Here is an 8930-nt window from a genome sequence, read left to right on the forward strand (position 1 = left end):
TTTCCTCCCAATTCTCTTTTCATATTCGTATTTTGTGTTTCCTTCTACCTTTTCCCTTTTCAAGGAATTGCCTCTGAAATAATTACGAGATTCTTTTGCTTCCGTTTCTGTGAAGTGATGTCAGATGTCTCGTTTTTATGAAAGGAATGATTTGGTAAAATAAAAAATGGCCTCAGCGCAATAAAATGCTCTACCGTGTAATTGGATAGATACTGCAAAGCGCAAGAGAGTTCTTTTATGGTTAGTAACCGATTGTCTTCAAAGATCTTACAGAGCACAGCTCTCCATTCGGACAACCGAGAAGAGTCTTGTGATCCTAGCAACAAGACGACCACAAGAATATTCCTTTCCTTGGGGAAATATTCGAAGTAAAAACCTCAAGCGAGATACCCTTATTAGCAGTGTGTGTGTGAGCCTCTTGGCACTATATTTACTGGAAGAAACTTTTTATTAGTTGGAAAATAAACACGTAAAAAAAATGGGCGCCAAAGTTTCTCCAGGGTAATCGAGTTTTCTGTAAAGTGTATGATGCGTGTGAAACTCTCAGCCACGGCTCATGTGTGTGTGTGTATATACATATACTATACATATACATATACATATACACATATACACATATATAACATATACACATATATACATATATACATATATACATATACATATATATATATATATATATATATATATATATATATAATATATATATATATATATATATATATATATCTAAAGATGGTGAAAGAGGGGGAATGGCTAATAATATGTTTAAAGAAAGTTTTGTTTTATATAATAATAAAGTCACATAGCTCTGCTTGCCTAGAGACAAGGGGTGGTACACTGACAAAGTTCACCGGAGAGAGAATGGTATTTGCTGAACAGCAACTTGTCTCAGAGGTCGTTCCCCGTTTGCGAGGCATGTGCATTCGTTTGTACGCGTATTACAGGCCTACTGGTTCAGGGTACTTGTGGAAGACGCATTCTTTGTGCAAAGGAGAGAACAAGCGGTTACCCTAAGTGTCAGGAGAGGAACGCCCATCGAAAAGGTAAGACACGTTCTTTAAAAACTTAGAAAATCTGTTACCTTTTGGGAAAGAGAGAGAAGTGTGGAAATATTCTCTTTACGTAAATACTTTGAAAAGAGTGACGTGTGGTGTCTATATAACTATTATCTTTATTACAGATGGGTCCGATTCCATGGTTGATTAGGAATGGAATTCTCTAATTGACTAATACTAGACAGTGTGACTTGTTTGGGGTTTGAGAGTGTAACCTTAGTCCGGAAGGTAGAATGTTATCGTATTGGTTTTGCTTTTTTTATGGGCAGATTTGGGTATTTGTGCCATTATGACTTGTTAATCATTTTGTTCTTTGTTATAACCAATTGCTTTGGGAAATAAATGATATTTTTTGTATATTTACGCAGTCTTAATAAGCCTCGTGACATCTTACAGACAGGGCACCGTTGGCAACAGGTAAGAGTTCCCAGTTTGTGTAGTTTAGGGAATAGAGGGGGGGTAATAGTGGTGCCAGCGGTAAAGGCTTTTTATATATTTTTCAAGCTGTAGGTACGCTCCGAAGGGACTGGTGACCAGTTAGAAATAGGGGGTTTCGGTTTTTATTTTGATAGGAGAAGGGGTTATTAATCATGTCACAGGCAACTCAGGGTCATTACTGCTGATTCGACAGAGAGAAGCTGTTCCTCAGACAGTCTTCCTCTCCCAAGCCAAGCCAGTTTGTTTCTTGAGATTACGGAATAAAGGTGTTTAAAAAGAGAGAAAAGGGGGTGGGGGGAGAAAAGTTTGGTTTTCGACATATTAAAGTGTTTCGCAGTTCGCGCATGTTTGCGGTGTATGTGAATTCGGTTTACGGTCATATGAAGACGTAAGTGTATTTTCGAGTTTTTTTTTTCTTTCTTATTTTTTTTCCCTCTTTTTGTTTTGTGGATTTTCTTTAACTTTTTGTTCTTGTTCATGTTCCTTGTGTTTGTGTGTGGCGAACTTGCCTGAGTGGGATTTTTGCGGCAAGTCGTGCCAGAGAGAGAGAGAGGCGAGTTAGCTCGGAAACACCTTACGTTCTTACTTTTCCTATCCCTTTCTTATTATTATTTTTTTTTTATTGCCATTTTCGTGGGGTTGATTTTGTGATTGGGGACGGGGCACGCTTACCTTTTGTTATCTGTTGTTTGGAAAAAAATTTTTTTTTCTCCTGATTGGGTTAGTGTATATAAGTTACATTGATGTTATTGAGAATCGGGGAACAGCCTTGGGAAACAAGATAAAATGGCAGATACCAAACCGACGACGCTACTACATACGTGACGAACATTTCTGCGGGGGTCAGCCCGTTCAAAGGGATCGTGGATGGCGCTTTGTCACAACCTTTGCATATTTTCATAGAGGGAGTTAATAACTATTTAGCGGGAAAGAATATAGTAGACGATGTAGAGGCATTCAGAGAGGCGAAAGCTTTGCTAGATTTCAATAAGGGAGACCTCAGTCATAGGTCAAGGAGTTTCCAATTTACGAAATGTCGTACCTGGACAGACTTGCAAGCATTTTTGAAAACCGCATATGGCTCAAAGGAACACGGAGATATGGTGAGAGACCTTCGAGGTCTTTATAAACTACGGAAAGGCACTAATAGCCTTGTAGAACATAGTTCAAAGCTGTTTGACGCCCCCCCTCAGCAGTGGCAGATTGGGTAGGAAAATTGAAAACATCTAAATGGGTTACAGGGGATAATCTCCCTCTAAATAATGTTCATAAACTGATCTTATTTTTCCCTGCTCTTACACGAGGTACCCGATGCAATAGTGGATAGCTTTGATGAAAAGGTTGAGCCTACCTCAGACGAAGAATTACTTTATACCCAAATAGATAAACACAGGTCTAAATGTCCCACCGTAGATAGCACAATTTTTAACGGGACAGGCCCGAGGGATAGAGTACAGAGAGACACGGAACTCTCTTCTCATCGTCTGTGTGCAAAAGTGAGTATAACAAAAGATCGTTCGATCAAAAGCAACAGCAGTTGCGTTGTTTCAACTGCAATAAACCAGGACATCCAAAGAAATTGTGTAGGGTTAAATATTGCGAATGTGTAAAAGTACTGAGCATTATTGGCAGTCTTGTCCGTCTCAGATACGGAGAGAGGCGAGCCTGCACCGCAAGGTTCTGGTAATTATAATGTGAGAACTTCCCAGGCGTCAAACCAGTGGGCAAAGGGATCGGCGAAATTTTTGGAAGCCCGATCAACAAAAAGGGTACAGGTGATTGGTATATGCCATTGTGGTCTCGTGGGGGACGCCCCAGAGCCCAAGCCCATAGTCTATGGAACAGTAGGGGATGTGGATATCCCGGTTTTCATAGACACTGGGGCATCAATAAATCTAATGGACTATAATTTGTATCAATCCATGTTCTCCAATTACCCTTTGCCAGCCCTCTACGGAGACGGTGTGTGATGTGCAAGCCCATAGATTAAACACCCTGGGTTGTGTACAAATAAGGTTTGCTCTCGGTGACAGAGTGTTAACAGAACCTTTTTTGGTAATAAAAGGAATTGCCTTAGGTAATAAAATCTTGTTGGGTCATCCTGCTTGTAGAAGACACAAGATTTCGATCCATGCGGGTGCTAATGGGATAACAATCGGGAAAATGAATTACCTCATACCATATGAGGACGTGAGTAGAATGGAGGACATGGAGGTTATTGAAAGAGGAGAGGTGCTCGGTGGTATTAATTGCGGTGATACGAGTGTTATGGGGAAAGGTAATGTTAAAACACACGTTGGTGATCTGGGAGATGAGTACGGGGTTCTATCAGAGTTCATAGTGGTAACAATGATACTAACAATACTGGTGATGATACTAATATGGATGTGTTTCTGATACTAACAATGCTGGGGATAATACTGAGGGTGGTAATTTGTATGGGGCGGTGGCAAGGGGAGATACTAACCACAAATATAGAGGTGTTTTATTTGAAGACATTATGTTACTACCAGGTTCAAAGGTTATGGTAAAAGTTAAATTGAAGGCAATGAGAAACCCACAGATGTGTGTGTTATTGAAAACAGTGAAAAGCTCAGGGGATTTGTTAGCACGGATCGGTGAAACAGTGTATCCAAGAATGGGGTTACGTGGGTGGAGCTATTAAACTGTAATGATACAGTTAGGAGATACCAGAAAAATACATATAGTAGACTTCCATGATTGGAAATGCGATAGCGGTTCTGTGGCTATCGTAGAGGGAAACCTGAGTTTTCGGAGGCAGAAATACAATCAAGGAAACAAACATTTAGTGAACATTGGCTAATGCGGATTATAGCGAACACGTTGAAGCGATAAGCGGGCTCTTGGCGGAATTTGGGGATACGGTAGCCTTGCAAGGTGATAAATTGGGGTTGACTAATGTCTTAGAGCATAAGGTAAATTTGGAGAGCAACACAAAACCTATTTATATTCCTGCATATCGCATACCTTTCAAAATCAGAGAACAGGTAGAGAAAGAAGTTAATAGATGGGAAGAAGAAGGAATCATTAGACCCAGTGTGTCTCCTTACAACTTTCCCCCCTTGTTAGCGGTACCTAAGAAAGACGGTTCGGTCCGTGTATGCGTCGATTTTAGACGTTTAAATGAGAAAACGATCCCTGACCGCTACCCAGTTGCGTGCATCCAGATCTTTGTCGAAATTGGGGGACATAATATTTATAGCTCAATTGATTTGGCGCAAGGTTTCTTACAGGTCCTCTCAGCGAGAGTAGCAAGGAATATACCGCCTTTTCAGTGCCCAAGGGACACTATGAATTTACGCGAATGCCTTTCGGTTTATCGGCAGTCCGATGACTTTTACCAGGTTTGGTGAACACAGTTTTGCACGGGTTATTGGGCAAAAATGTTTTTGTGTATATGGATGACATCCTGATCGCAACGGACACGATCGCGCAACACCTGGAAGTGCTTACAGAAGTACTTAGGAGGCTTAGATTAGCGGGGTTGAAAATCAAGTTAGCCAAGTGTTCGTTCTTGAAAAAGCAGATCACATATCTAGGTCACGTCATATCTAAGGAAGGGGTTAGAGTAAATGACGATAAAGTCAAAGCAATAGCGAATTTTCGCATCCCCAGATCAAAGAAAGAGATTAAGTCATTCCTGGGTATCGCCGGTTCTTCAGGAGGTTCGTAAAAGGGTTTTCTAACATAGCAGCTCCCCTAAACTGATGTGTTGCGGGAAGACGTTCAATTTCAATGGAAGGAATCCCAGGCGGAGAGTTTCAAAAGCTTAAGATGCGCTAATGAATCCCCCGGTTTTGAAGTTTCCAGATTTTAAGGAACCTTTACATTAGTGAACTGATGCAAGCCAGGAGGCATAGGTGCATGCCTTATGCAAAAGTTTGATGGGAAATTTTCATCCTATAGCTTTTTATAGCAGGAAGTTCAGGACAAAAGGCAGTAACGAGAAGTCCATGGCCACCATAGATAAGGAAGCCTTTGCAATAGTGTCGAGCTTAGTTCATTTCAAAATGTTACTGATGGGGAATAAAGTAGAAGTCCTTACAGACCACAAACCGTTACTTGATCTTTTTAATAAACCCGATTTGTCTCCCAAAAGAGCTCGATGGTTTCTGACTATCAGAGATTTTGATGCAAAGCTCAAATATATAGAGGGCAAAATTTAATGTTGTCGCGGACGCTTTGAGCAGGAGTTTTCATGACGTGGAAGGTTTCCAAGTCGCGCAGGTCACTAACGAAGCCATACAATGGGATATACCCCACATAGAGCTAAAGCAAGATGAAGACGAGGTCTTAGCAGATGCGAAAGCATTTCTGAGAGGGGAATTAGTCAAGAAACGTTATAGCTTTGCCTTTTCGGGTTTGGAGTTAGAAGGAAATCTGTTGGTTAGGAAAATTAAATATAAGTTGAGAACCAGTGAAAGTAAAGGAGATACGACACAGATCGTAATTCCGAAAGTCTTAATTCCAGTGGTTTAGATATAGTTTCATTGCAGGTTCGGTAGTCCTCACTTGGGAATTAGAAAAAACTTATGATGAGGTTCGGGCTAAATACATTTGGAAAAATATGGGTAAAGATGTGGAAAAAATTTCGTAAGGAATTGTGCGGTGTGCAACGCATGTAAGCCTGCTAGGACAACGTCATGCAAATTAGGATCGTATCCTATACCGAGTAAACCTTTTCAGAGAATACATATGGACGTCTTAGGGAATTTTTGTGAGTCTAGATACGCGAACAAGTACTTGCTAGTGATAATAGATGAACTTACAAGGATAGTAGAAATTTTCCCACTTAAGCATAAAACAGCCGAAGAAGTAGCAATAGCATTCTTCAATGGTATCGTTTGCAGATACGGTTCACCCGAAGTTCTATTAACCGACAATGGGAGGGAATTTGTGAACAAAACCTTGGAGTGTTAGCTGAATTCAATGGGGAATACAGAAAGATACAAATTATTCCATACAGACCCGAGGCTAATGGGTGTGCGAACGAGCGAACAGGAAAGTGCTCGAAGCGCTCAGAAAAACGGTAGGTGGTAATGATAGAAATTGGGACAGATATATTAACGTTGTTAGACATAGCATTAACACCATGGTTAGCGATTCAATTAAAAGTCCCCTTTTGAAGCTTTGTTGGTTATCCAGCGCGAGGCACATTTGATTTTGTTAACTACGCCTCACCAGGGGGAGGATACAGTTGAAGCGCTGATATCCACAGCGAGAGAGACACACGCATGTCTTAGCCGTAATCTCGAGTCCACAACCAGAGATATGGTTCAAAAGAGTATTAGTAAATCATCTGATCCCAAGATCAATGTCGGTGATAAGGTATTTTTAAAACTTAACGTGAGAAATGAGTTAAATTACCAAACTAGGCCCGAAGTTTGAAGGTCCTTTTAAAGTCATTGAAGAGAAAATTGGAAATAGGTTTGTAGTTTTAAATGAACGAACAGGTCAGTCGAAGCTAACACATATCTCGAAATTGAAAAGAATTGGTTGTGGCAATTAATATATGATCGCGCAATTGCATTCATTTTCCTTTTTCTGTTATCTGTTTTTGTAATTTGATGACAGAATGGTTTTGAAATTTTTTTTTTTTTTTTTTTTTTTTTTTAAATCTCCTTTGTTTCCTTCGAATGTTTTTCTCTCTTATTGTATGTAAGTCTGCGGCGTTTTGGCGTAAGATTTCGGGGTTAATATTTTTCGGCAAATGTTTGCTTTAGCTGAGAAACGAGATGGTTTTTTTTTTTAGCGTGTGGGGTCAGTAATTAAATAGAGGAATTATTTATGTCACCTGAGTGGTGTTATTATTAAGATGATGGTTTATGTATAATGAGATGGTTCTGTGGGTGTGCTTACGAAGATCAGTACTAAACATTTTTTTTTGAGAATCATGAGTTTCTAGCGTCGCGAGTCTGATTATGCTGCAATGCCTCAGCACCTGACGTGTTATAGGTGGGTTTCTTTTTTGCTGAAGTTGCTGTAAGGAGTTCCGGTTGCGAACCTTCCCTTTGGAATTGATGACTCGGGGATTTGCACGGTTTTCGGAGATGCCGATTATGATTTCACGAGAACGTGTCATATAAGGGGATTTTTTTTTCTTGTCGATAGGGTTGCTGCGCTAGCAGATTCTGTAACGGTACACATTCCTTTTTTGGGAAAAGATGTTGAATATATGTTTTTTTTTTTTTTTCTTTCTTAACGTCGTCCGAGATGATTAAACAACTGATGGTTTTCTTTTTCTTTTCTCTTATGTGCGCTGTGTAATGGGGAGGGGAAAGTTCACTTACTATTGTTGTATTATCTTATTTTTATTTATTTATTTTTTTTCTCTTCTTTTTCTTTTCTTACGAGAGATGTTGCAATGAGGGTTAAGCTCTAAATAGCATTCATCTATTAGATAGAAGATATAATTTGTCAGGGTATGTGGGTTGGATAGAAGGGGTGTTCGTCATTATTATTTTATGGAGGCTAGTTATATAAACCATATAAAGGGGTTTTACTGTTAGACTTTATGAGTCTCTTTTGATAGTGTGTTTGTCAGATATGGGATTATTTGTGAGAATTCAGTAGGTAAAGATTTTTTGGTTTAGCGAGGAATTTTTCTTTTTCTAATATTTGATTAGTAGATTGAATATATTAATTAGTGACGAATTTGTGGGGTAAAACAAGACTTTAGTTATTTTATGACCATGTAGACCTTTTAAATACGGACACACAATGACTTTGGAGAATTCCCAATTCTACGTGAGGATGCCAAGGGAGACGACTTCGTTCTACAGTACCAGAGATTGAGTCAAGTCTACACACGAAGGGCATTTTTGTGGACTGCCTTGGCAAAGGATGAGATGTCTTCGATATAATTTCTGGGATAAACCAGGAGTCTACAGTCTTCGATGAGGCGGGTGCGAGTAGCACTTGCATAGAATAACGGGGTGGTGACCACGTTTACTTCAGTAGAAAAACGTCGAATCTACAGTTTACGACGGGACGGGAGGGTGTTGGATACACTCACGAGGGTCGCAGACGTTGAATAATAATGGCGCGTGCTGAGTTGTTTCGAGTTAGGTTACGTACTCGACCTGCGTCTACAACAATTCGCTCATTCTACAGGGATCCCAGCTGTTTGACAGTTCCTGCAGGATTCTTACAGACTTCTTCATGGTACTTAGTCGGCGTGTCTACAACTCGTCGATAAAGATGTTTCACCGACACCTTCACGGAAGCCATAAGGCGGTTCGAATCCCGCCTACAGTGGAGTCCATTACTGTCCCGCCACTCGAAGATAGTGGTGAAGATGAACCTTTTTTTTTCGATGACCGCTATACTATACCAATAGTAATGATCATGTTAGCCGCTATACTGATCGCCATTTGTGTACTTGGAGTCCTTAAACTTTTATGCATTCGACGA

The sequence above is a fragment of the Macrobrachium nipponense genome, chromosome 14 (assembly GCF_015104395.2).
Source record: "Macrobrachium nipponense isolate FS-2020 chromosome 14, ASM1510439v2, whole genome shotgun sequence".
In the NCBI taxonomy this organism is placed as follows: Eukaryota; Metazoa; Arthropoda; class Malacostraca; order Decapoda; family Palaemonidae; genus Macrobrachium; species Macrobrachium nipponense.